This window comes from Microcebus murinus, chromosome 9 (assembly GCF_040939455.1).
Source record: "Microcebus murinus isolate Inina chromosome 9, M.murinus_Inina_mat1.0, whole genome shotgun sequence".
NCBI classification, from domain to species: domain Eukaryota; kingdom Metazoa; phylum Chordata; class Mammalia; order Primates; family Cheirogaleidae; genus Microcebus; species Microcebus murinus.
In genome coordinates this window covers 46,865,699-46,878,029 of record NC_134112.1, presented here as the reverse complement: position 1 = coordinate 46,878,029, position 12,331 = coordinate 46,865,699, and the positions used below count along the sequence as shown (strand labels likewise).

At 38.1% G+C, this 12,331-nt stretch overlaps 2 protein-coding genes across 5 annotated transcripts in view; one reads left to right on the top strand and one right to left on the bottom strand.

Moving 5' to 3' along the window:
* The window catches only part of KRIT1 (KRIT1 ankyrin repeat containing), a 41,771-nt gene extending 41,361 nt beyond the window's left edge, over positions 1-410 (bottom strand). The window contains exon 1 of the mRNA XM_012779624.3: positions 323-410. The gene's annotated coding sequence lies outside the window, so the exon portion shown is untranslated. The remainder of the gene's footprint in view (positions 1-322) is intronic.
* The window catches only part of ANKIB1 (ankyrin repeat and IBR domain containing 1), a 137,754-nt gene continuing 125,449 nt past the window's right edge, over positions 27-12,331 (top strand). For 2 of the 4 annotated variants that reach the window (XM_012779615.3, XM_012779614.3), the window contains exon 1: positions 27-570. The gene's annotated coding sequence lies outside the window, so the exon portion shown is untranslated. The remainder of the gene's footprint in view (positions 571-12,331) is intronic. The other 2 variants (XM_012779616.2, XM_012779617.3) reach the window with 2 other exon arrangements.

Below are 12,331 nucleotides of genomic sequence, written 5' to 3'. Positions count from 1 at the left end.
CCTCGCGGTTTGCGGCGTAAGAGCTTCCGGGTCGGCTGCCGACCTGCTGCCGTTCCTGCTGCTTTTCGCTGGAGCTGCAGGATCTCTGAGACTGTTGGCGGGTGGCTCAGAGACAGGGGTGGTGGCGGCAGGGGCGCTAGCTGCTGAGCCGGAGGCGGGGGAGGGGAGGAGGGCGGCCGGGGCTGCGCGCGCGCTCAAGGCTGGAGCATGAGCCGGACTTGACCGCGAGGCGGAGGCAAGAGCCACCGCCCCCTCTTCCCCTCCCCCTAGTGAGGCGGCGCGGCGGCAGGAGAGAGATGGGGGACGCCCGCCCAGTCTGAGCCTCGCCGCGGGCTCCTTCAGCTCACGCAGCGCTTCCCGCTGCCCTCCAGTGCGCACCTTTGGCCCCGTCAGTCTCCGCCCGGCGGGTGCACCCAGGCCGACGGAGAAGGGGCGCCCGCCCGGGTGGGTGGGGCGGGAGAGTACCTGAGGTCACCCGCTCTACGCGAGAGGCAGGGGCGATCGCGACGAGGACAGAACTGCAGACCTGCGGCGTCCACCTGACCCTTACCCTCAGCCGGAGAAGTAATCGTGAGTCTTAGCTTCGCGGTGTAGATATGTTTGAGGCTGTCTTAACCCATTCTGGGCTCCGTGTTAAGAGCTACCTAGTTCACAGCCTCCCGGGTCTCCTCAGAGTGTGCCCCGTGCCCTCGTGTAGCATTGTCCGTCGGTCTTTCCCCATCCCTAAACAGGCAGCATCCTATGTCTGCCCCACTGGGATTTTATCCCGGTGAATTTGCAAGCCTTCGGGTCTCTGGCGCGTCCCATCTTCCTCATCTGGATGCATCTCCTTGTCCCTCTGCCCTCAAAGGTTCTGTGTCCTCCCTCGTTTTGTGTCTGTACCCCGGAGCTCACAGCTTCCCCCGTCTGTCCTTTCAGACGTGGAAAGCCGCGGGTTCTGCCGACCTCTGGTACTAGAGACTTGAGAAGCGGATGGGTGAAAGTGGTCTGCAGGGCTGTGATGGGTGGGCATAGGTGCAGATGGCTCCAGTGAACCTTTATTTTTGCAGCTTCTGCCACCCAAACAAAAGAATGGAGCGCTCCCTCTGTATCCTCACTCTTTTCTTTCTAACCGTATAAGCTGTTTTCTGTACGTTGCTGTTTGAGTAGCAGGAAATTGTAACTAGAGCTGTAATAAAGCATCCCCTGAGGAGGTTTTGAAAATTAGTCTCACAAGATCTATTCACACGGAATGGCATATTGAACAATCTTACATTGATATGAAGACTCATTCCAGAAGAGCTTTATTAGTAGATCTGAGAAATGAATGTGAAAATAAAAGTCTGATGTTTCATATAGTGTATGGATACCTTTAGATGATTTTTAGTGTTTTGATTTACATCTGGTTCTTAATTTACAAAGTGTGTATGTGTATAGTGTGAAAATCTTTGTATTGGAATCTTTAGCTTTGTTAATAGAGACTTACATGGTGGTTAAAAAATCTAAACAGTAAAGTGATTTTTAAAGATCATGTTAGATTGTTTTTGATAAAATATTTCCAATCCTTAATTCCAGAGAAGCCTTTTTCTGTATCAGCCACTCACAGATATTCCCTACCTTGGTCCTTATGACCTTCCTGATTCTTATATTAAAAAAAAATTAAATGAGTGTCTTCCCTATGTATTTTCAGATTTTGGATGTTTTTCTCATTAAATTTTGGTTTTCTTTTAAAACTGCTACAGCAGAATTTTCCAGAAATTAGATTTAAAAATTCTAATGCTGTCAGTTATTGGGCAATACGTGCTTTCATGCATTTTCTACTTTTCAAGGCACTGTAGGAAGCAAATGATAATTTAAGAATTATTGACTCTGTATATTGCAGGTTGTTATTATTCTATAAACTACTTTGTAAAGTAGACTGGTAGTTTTGGTGTTTTGTTTTTCTGAAAAACATTGTGATTTCATTAAGGAAGATAGATGTATTTAATGTTTTTTTTCCCCCCAAAACTTTGGCTATTTGATTTGTAACTTCACAGTCTTCACAGATTTTAGTTTGAAGTAGGCTCAGGAGATTAACTCCAACTGTCTCTTTGGAAACAGTTATTTTAGTTGGCACAGAAGCCAAGCACAGTGTGGAGTTGAATGTGTTATTAAGGGTGTGGCTTTTGCTTTCTGTAAAATTGATCAGTTTTGGAAGAAGAGTGGGGTGCTATAGTGAGCTCGCTGATGGGCAATAATTGAGGAGAAGTCTTTTTTTTAAAAAAAAAGTCCGTTGATTCCCTCTTATCCTTGGGGTAGGATGGTGAAGATGGGACCATATTTTCATATTCCACATAGTTTCCCTCATCCAGTACACTGAGAATTTTGTGTTTTCAATATGAAAGGGTTCTGCCCATGAAGACTGTGCTGTAAGCAAGGGCTCTAACAGGTGGCTGCTGCGACATGGGAGATAAATTTTGTTAGCCACTCTTTTGTATTTCTGTGGCACTGCCCACTTTTGAGAGAGATAGTTTTCTTTCCTCTTCCTTTTCTAGGGTGTGCAGTCAAACTTGTGAAAGTGAAATACAGGTGTTTACACTTACTTGTAGGTAAGAGTTCAAGCTCATTGTCATATATAAGTAGATGGAAGAATTATAAATTAACTTAATCCTATTCTCCTTGAATAGAAATTGGAAAAGATTCCTTAGTGCTTTGGGTAATTTTCCCCCCTTTGAGGATGCACACAACATTTATTTAGATTAAATTTAAAAATATTTGTCTCAAATATTAGACTTTACATTTGACACATTTACCAAAAAGGATTTGAGAGTGGGCCTAGTCATTATTAAAGAGACCAGTCTGAGGGGAGTTTCTATGCATACTTCAAAAAATGCTTAGGTATTTTATTTCCGTTTGCAAAGTGACTTGCTTAGGAGGAATAATAATTTTTGGACTCTGTTTATTTTTCAGTTAATCTCAGACCTCTTTTTTCTTTTCCACACAACTTACTTTAATGCTCACTTCATTTCACTAAGCCTTTATTGAGTGCCTGTGTTATAGGTTCTAGAACTATAAGAATAAATAAGTCAAGATTCTTTTCCTCATTGAGCTTAACAGTCTAGATATTTAACTGTGGTTCTATCCATCTGCCTTTACAGACTTTGCTAATAGGATTTTAAACCACTTATTGCAGGGTTGTTTCACATCCTTCCTATAAGAATAAACATAATAAATGCCATTTATTGAGTGCTTGATTTGTGCCAGCCAGTGTCCTAAGTGCTTTATATACATGATCTCATTTAATTTTTAGAATAGTCCTAAGAAGTATTTTATCTCCATTTAAAAAACATACACAGGCCGGGCGTGGTGGCTCACACCTATAATCCTAGCACTCTGGGAGGCCGAGGCGGGAGGATTGCTTGAGCTCAGGAGTTGAGACCAGTCTTGAGCAAGAGTGAGACCCCATGTCTACTATAAGTAGAAAGAAATGAGCCAAAACAACTAAAAATAGAAAAAATTAGCCGGGCATGGTGGTGTGTGTCTGTAGTCCCAGCTACCTGAGAGGCTGAGGCAGGAGGATTGCTTGACCCCAGGAGTTTGAGGTTGCTGTGAGCTAGGCAGATGCCACGGTGCTCTAGCCTAGGCAAGAGAGTGAAGACTCTGTCTCAAAAGAAAACCATACAGATTCTGGTTTATAGTATTGAGGAATTTTTGTTTTTGTTTTTACTTATAAGATGCTAGAAAAGATTTGGCCTATACTTTTTTTTTTAAGACAGAGTCTCGTTCTGTTGCCCAGGCTAGAGTGAGTGCTGTGGCGTCAGCCTAGCTCACAGCAACCTCAAACTCCTGGGCTCAAGCAATCCTGCTGCCTCAGCCTCCCAGGAAGCTGGGACTACAGGCATGTGCCACCATGCCCGGCTAATTTTTTATATTAGTTGGCCAATTAATTTCTTTCTATTTTTAGTAGAGACAGGGTCTCACTCTTGCTCAGGGTGGTTTTGAACTCCTGACCTTGAGCAATCCTCCCGCCTTGGCCTCCCAGAGTGCTAGGATTACAGCCACTTCCCTGCCTGGCCTATACTTTTTAAGGAGAAGAAGCTGTAATATAGTTATAACAGGTTTAAATTCTCTAATATTGCTTTGAATGGAAAAATCCTAATTTCATAAGGTATTAGTATCTTTTATGTACTAAAATAGATAATTATATACTATGAAAATGTAATTTTTAGTTGTTTAAACTTTTGAAAAGACATAATTCTGAAGTTCATTATGGTTAACTATAACATAGATTTTCGGGCATACATAACTTTTTTTTAAGATCAGGAAAGGGACCAAGAGCCTGAAATGTGTATATTCTCAGGGAAGGGTAGAATATTGAGCCATGTGAAATCTGTCCAGCTTTTTAAAATTTTGAGTTTAATTTTGACAACTATCTAAATGCCTTGGGGAGTTTTGGTTTCTACAGTGAAAAATGTATTTCCTTCAGCTTTGAAAATGATCTTACTCATCTCTTCTTTTTGTAGGATATATGCTTTATCAGCAATTTAATATAGTTCAATCTAATAATTTTTTAGACACTCTAACATTTTTTAAAATATGGCCTTCCACTGTCAGCTCTTTTCTTCAAAAGCCTCGTTTGTATTCTAAACCTTTTATTCTGTTTTTTTGTTTGTTTGTTGTCAAAACTGCTAACAGTTGCTATTCTTGAGGCAAATGCCTTTTACTTCTGGCTACCCACTCTTCCATGTTTAGGACTGTAAAGCAGATAACTATACTCCTTGAGTTCCTAAGAAAGGTAATCCTTGATATTTTTTGTGGCCTCAGTCTGATATATACATATTTTAACTTGACATAGACAGTCTTTCCCTTTCAGTGTGGCAAAATCCTTGATACTCAAGTCATTGTATTTTTCTGATTTGAACAATATTGGGAGTATAATTCCTGTTGAAGGATATAACAATTACTAAATTATACATATTTTAGGTGCTAGAGCTATGAAGATGATGAGTCAAGGTTCCTTTCCTTATTGAGCTGTAAAATGCCCATTTAAAATGCGTGAAGAGAAGGGAAAGTTCATTTAAAACATTGCAATGCTCTTCTTTCTCCAAATAGACATAAAAACATTGCCCTCCTTGTTAATGCATCCTCTCAAAGAATGGTAAAGGAACTATGTAAATCAACATATATTAAGCCAAGATTTTCATTCTATAATATTTCCTAACCTCAAATAATAGCTAATTCACATTTGGTCTATCACTAGATGTTCTGTATCACATCTTTATTTCAGATTTTAAAAAATCATTTTGAAATAATTTCAAACTTATAGAAAAGATGCTAGACAAGAACAAAGAACTCCTATATCCCCTTCACCCAGATTTCCCCTATAGTTAATATTTTGCTGCATTTCTTCCATTGCCTGTCCTCCTCCTTACTTTCTGTTCTCCATATGTACATATGTATGTATGTATGTGTATTTAATATAAATACATACATACCCATTGTCAGTCTGTTTCTAACCATTTTGGAGCAAATGACAGATATGGTGTTCCATCATCCCTAAACACTATAGTGTATATTTCTTAAAAATAAATCATTCTCTACCAATATACAACCCTCCAAATCAGAAAATTAATATGGTACAACACTACTCTCTAGTCCAAAGAACATATACAAATTTCATCTACTATCCCAACAATATCTTTCTTTTCTGGTCCAGTATTCTATCCAGGAATACATGTTGCATTTAGTTGTTATATCCCTTTAGACTTCTTCAGCCTCAGTTTTTCACCTTTCATGTCCTTGACAGTTTTAGAAAGTACAGGCCCTACATTCTGTAGGATGACCCTTATCTTAGATCTCTATGGTTTCCTCGCAACCCCAGTCAGGTTATGCATTCCTGGCAGGAGTACCACAGAAATCGTGCTGTGCACCATTGCGTTGCATCCAGAGGCATGCGATGTCAAACCATGCCACTAGTAGTGATGTTAACAAGATCATATTTGTTTCCCTTTGTAATTGATTAGTATTTGTGGAGATGTATTCCAAAATTATGCCAGTATTGTTTCTCATCAAACCTCTGCTCACTAGCTTTAATGAGTATCATTGATGACTCCCACCTGAATTAACCACTTTTATGATGATTGTCAAATTTCTTTGTTTCCATTATTCTTTCTATGTGTATTAGTTGGTATTTAATTGTAAGGTAGTATTCTTTCCCGTTTATTAATTAAAACAGTAAAGACTCATGGGTTTTGATTTTATTCAATGTCCTGTGATTTATTGCTATTATTATTTATTTTGCTTTTTAATTTGTTCCCGATGTAGCCAATGGGAGCCTCTTCAAGCTGGCTCCTGTGGCCATTTATTATGCCCCTATCTCATTCATTGTGCATTTCCTTAGAACTTTCTGGCAGAACAAGCTGTTCTTGGTTCATCTTGTACCTTGCCTGCTCTAGCCTTAGAATCAGCCATTTCTCCAAGGGAGGATGAGATGTGTCTTGCAGGAGAACCAAGATGCCCCAGCTGTTAGCGCCAACCAGCAGAAATGAAAGTGGGTTGTCTTGGACCTACTAGCCCAACTGACGCTTTAGCTGAATCTACCCTCAAAGGAACCAGAGAAGAAACCAGCAGAGAAACTGTCAGTGAACCTATAGAGTTATAAGAAATAACATACTGTTTTGAGATAAAGTTTGGAATGGTTCTGTAGCAATAATGAAACCATAGCTATTCATTTTGGAGATCTAGGTTGTCTCTAGTTTTCTATTATGAATAATATTGCAATGAATATCTTTGTACATAGTATATAGTTTAATTTTAATACATAATGCCAAATTATTTTCCAGGAATATTGACATATTGACAATATGAATATTGACATTCTCATTGTCATCATTAATATCTGAGAGTAACTGTTTCCTCTATAAACTCACTATCACTGAATGCTTTTCTTTGACAATAAAATGAATGGGGGAAAAAGCTGCTTTTTTGGTGCTTAATTCTGGTTTTGAACTCCTGACGTTGAGCGATCCACCCGCCTCTGCCTCCCAGAGTGCTAGGATTACAGGCGTGAGCCACCATGCCCAGCCTTTGGTGCTTAATTCTGTAATTCCCTAACTACTTATGAGGCTGAGCCTTTTTTGATATATTTATTCTTCATTTTGATTTTCAGATCTATGAATTGTTTATTCATACCTTTGTTTTTCCTGTTGGATTTTTTTCTTACCAATTTGTTAGGGTTCTTTGATATACCTATTATGGATATAATCCTTTAACTGTCTTTGCAAATATGTTTTGTCAGTCTGTTTTTTTGGGTTTTTTGTCTTAGTTTATGGTATCAATTACCATAAATTTTTCTTTTGGCATTTCATATAATCGTCTGTGTCTTTGTTTTTCTCTGTGACTTTTCCTAAATTTTCTTCTAACTTTCCTATCAAATAGGAATCCTGTTCACATGCCACAGAAATCTGAAAAGAGAGATATAAAAACAAATTAGGGGGATTATTTTTCTCAAGTAATGAGAAATTAGAGGTAGACTGCCTAGAGCTGGTGGTATGGTGGCGCCACGATGCTATCAGGAATGAGGACTCATTTGTCTTTCTGTTTAGTCATCCAGGCTTGTCACCTTGTGGTCCCCAGATGGCCTAGGCTGAGCAGCAGCTTCTTTCTATTCTTTCATCATATCTCTGCTTGTTTTAACTAAGGATCATATCCAGTTTAGTGACTGTAACCTCTGGGGATGGGGCCTATAAAGCAGGCTCCCCAAAATAACAAGTTCTTATGAAATATTTTTTTTGTTCTTTGAATAAAATAATACTAATTTTGTTTTCTTTGCCATAATAAATGTGTCTGCAGAATAAGGCCCCAGAATTTTTTTTCTCTTTAATCTATTAGGCTGCCATGTTTAAAGAAATTCTTTTCAAAGTTATGTACAAGCAGAGATAAACATGATATATTCTCAAATTGGAAACTAATGTTGGGAACACAGGACTTTATCATTATGTTCAATAAGTAATATTCAGTAAAGATGTTTTATGTGCCAGTAACTATGGTAAGCGATGGTATAAAACTGAATATGGTGTGGTCCTTGTCCTTAAGGAGTTCACAGTATAACTGGGGAAACAGATAAGCATGTAATTATAGTTTTTGGTGGTTGAGTGTACTATCAAGTTAGGGAGTCAGGACATCTAACTGAGTTAGTTGAGATTTGGGGAGCTGTGATCAGGGAACTTGATAGAGAAAATGACATGCTGAGGCATGAGTGACTAGTAGGAATTATTCTTTTGGGGAGGAGCTTATAGGGGATAAAGAAGAACATTCCAGAAGCTTTAGTAGTAGTTCAGTCAGCAGGGCTGAGTTATAAGAGCTAGGCTGTGAAGAGATAGATGCTGGTCTTGGCAGAGACTTTTCCTTAGAGCTGGAAGCCTTTGGAAGGTTTTAAAATGGAATTGGACAGATCTGCCCTTTGATAAAGTTTATCTGGTTGTAGTAGGGAAAATGCAGTTGAGGGTGGGATGTGGAAGCAAGGGCACCTATTAAGAAGTGTATCTCATATATTGAAGTGCATCCCAGTATTAAATAAATATTTATTGAGAACCTATGTAAATATAATGTAGGGGAATACAGAAATGTGTAAAATATATAGTTCTTATTCTCCTTTACTCCTTGGTTTAGTTTGTGCATACTTCTGTCTCCCTAATTGGATTTCTGGCTTCTAATTTTTGTATCCTATTTCACATGTATATATTAAATTTATAATTCAGTAGTCCAGATAGGAGAAAAATCTTAGCATTTTAAAATTAGAAAACTATATGTGGAAAATATCAGCAGGTTTATATCTTTGTCAACCTTTTATATAATCAATTTAATACCATCTATACGTTATCAATCCCCAAATTGTATCTCCAGCTTAGACTTCACATTTCAGCTTCAGACTTATATATCCTTATGTCTACCTAATATCTAATAGGCTTCTCAAATGTTAACTTTTTCACATATAAACAGTTCTTTCCCCCGACACTCAAACCTTATTTCCTGCAGTCTTCCCCTCTCAGTAATGGTAGCCTCATCTTTCTAGGTGCTCAGGCCAAGATCCTGGAGTCATTCTTATCTTTTCCCTGTCTCTTACTTGTACTTTCAGTCTGTCAGCTAATTCTGTCTGTTCTCACCCCCAGAGTACATGCAGAATCTGATTAAGTATTTACCACCTCCACTACTACTTCCCATATTCAAGCTACCTATCATCTTTTTCTGGGGTTAGTGCAGCCACGTCCTAAATGTCTCCCTGCTTCCAAGCCTTTCCCTTCACTCCCATCCATGTTCTCAACAGCCAGGCTGATCCTGTTAAGTTAGGTCATTTCACTCTTCTGCTAAAAAACAAAACAAAACAAAACAAAAAACAACCACTCCAGTGGCTTCCCTTTTCATTCAGAATAAAGAGGTAGTGATTTACAGTGATCTTCAAGACTCTACCTAAACAGTCTGCCTGCCCCCATTACTTCTCTTGGATTCATATCCTACCACTTTTCTTCCTCATTCTCTATACTACGGTAACATTGGCCTCCTTTCTATTTCTTGAAAACATGCTCCTGTTTTGTGCACTGGCTGTTTCCTCTGTCTAGATTACTCTTTCCCCTAGATAACAGTGGCTTACTACCTTACTTCCTTCAGCTCTTTACTCAAATATCATCTTAGTAAGCCTTCTCTAACTACCTTTTTAAAGATTACAACATCACAACACATATTCTCTCTCCTTCCTGGTTTTAGTTTTTAAAATAATACCTTACTATTGAACATAGAGTGTAAACTCCACAGGGACAGTGATTTTATAGGCTATTAAGTATGAAATGTCTGATTTCCTCAAGTACTAACTTTGATAGTTGATATCTCTGACGTTTCACTTTGACACTTGTTTTATTTTTATTGTGAAGGTATATCCTCAGTCTTTCAAGCATACAGTTTGGCTTATGTTTATCTTTCAGATATTTTTTAGAGTAATTTTTAGTGAAACCATGGATAAGTAAAAAATTTGTGTTATAGTATTTTCGAATATGAGTTCTGTTGTGGAACCAATGTTATGCAGACACCTCAAAATATCAACACAGTATTTGAGAAGGATGTGGCTAATGAACGTATAGTACATCAATGGTCTAAGAAGTTCAGTTCTGGTGATTTTAATCTTAAAAATAAGCCATGTGGGCAACCTGAGACCAAGGTGGATAATGATGAACTGAAAGCTGTAGTGGAAGCGAATCCATCTCAACCTAGGTGTGAATTAGCAGCAAGGTTTGACATTACTAATCCAATAATATCAGACCAGTTGAAACAAATGGGAAAAGTAAAGAAGCTGGATAGGCAGGTACCAGATGAATTAAATGAGCGTCAGAAGAGAAATCATCTCGAAGCTTGCCTTTCTTTGCTGTTACGACATAAAGGCGAACCATTTCTACACCATATTGTTATGTGTGATAAAAAACAGATTCTTTCTGACAATCGTAAGTGTTCTGCACAATGGTCGGATAAAGATGAAGTGTTGAAACACAGTCCAAAACCAAATATTCATCCAAAAAAGCTTATGATGTCTGTTTGGTGGTCCAGTGCTGGTATTCTCCACTACAGCTTCATCAAACCTGTTCAGTCAATTACAGCAGATGTCTGCTGCAACCAACTGGACGAAATGATGAGGATGCTTGCGATTAAGCAGCCGAGATTGGTCCACAGAGATAGGCTAATCTTCTTGTAAGACAATGCTCCACCAAATGTCGAGCAAACAACCCTGTTTAAACAACGCTGCTCAAACTCCACAGGCTGGACTTGGAAACTGTCTGTCATCCACTGTATTCACCAGACCTTATACCAACTGACTACCATTTCTTCCAAGCTTTGGACCACTGCTTGCAAAGAAAAATATCCAGGTCTCAACATACTGTGGAAAACACCTTTCATGATTTTATCATCACTTTCTCTCTGGCTACAAACAAGGTACCATTAAGATGGCAAACCTGTCGATAGTTTAGGCACATAATTGATTAATTGTATTGCTTCTTGTTTGAGATAAACTAAATTTTTGATTCAAAATCAGACATTTCATATTTAATGACCTAATATTAGTAGTTTATTTTGTTCCTGCTATATTCCCCTAAAGCTAGAATTATGCGTGGCACATGATAGGGGTTGATAAATATTTTTTGCATGAGTTTATTGTTTGATTTGCCTAAAGGAATATCCCTTTCCTCTGAGAAGTACACCTGAAAATCCTGTGATTCTAATATAGGCTACAAATCATTGACTTCCAATATTTATTCCGCTTTTCTCTTTTCTAAAATCAATATGTTCTGTACTTCTTTTGTTCAGATTGAAAATTACTGTTTGCCTGGTTTTTTTCCTTTGCAACATACTTCCCCTGGCATAAATTGTAGTTCCTAAGTTTATGTATTATTTTGAGTAATATTTTGAGTAATAATTAAGCATTCTTGAATCCTCTGTAAGGTATATGAATTATTAATTGCTGTCATTGTGGTGTTTCTTAACAGTTGTAATAATATCTTGGTATTCATGTTGCTTTTAGATGACTTTATAGCATGATTTATAACTTTAAACCAAAGCTTTTTTATATATTCTCTTAGAAATGTTTATTCCTAATTATCCCCTTTAAGCCCAGGTTAAGAGTATTGGTCCTATTTTGGTTTTTGAAGGTTTGATAGGTTTTAGTATTTTGAGGTAGCCAGTGCTTTAATAAGTACTGTAATTGGAGCAGTTAGGTCCCACGGAAGCACCTTACTCTCTCACTCAATTTCTCTTGGCTTAACAAAACTTGAATTTTATGTACTTGATATGGAAGTCATATGTTTTAGATTTTTCATTTCAGGTATTGTGCCTTATTGTCAGATTATGTTTTGAATCATGTCCTAACTTTAATTTCAAAGAGTCACTGTAGCACTTAAGTTCATCCTGCTACCTTTTCTTCAGGATGCAAGAAAGCACAGTGGCTCAAGTCTATATTCTCTCCATCTTTTTTAGGTGTTCCATACAGGCTATTATATTCTGACTTTTGTTATTTCATTAAGATATATGGAATATAAAGTGTATTCAAAAACACTAAGTCAAATACATAGAATTCAGGTTCTTGTTTCTGATGTTGGAGAGTTTCTAGTCTCAGACTAGGTCTGTGGCCTTGGCACCAGACAATAGACTTGAGGAAGCTCTTAAGCTTAATTATATTTTGTTGCTAAGGCAATAGAGTGTTCTTAATGCTAAAGCTCAATATCAATAGCTAAAGAGGTATAAAGAACAAATTAATTAACTTTCTTTCAACCAGGACTTGAATGTCAACAAGCATGATAATAGTAGGGGCTTTGCTGAGAAAACAGTGCTACAT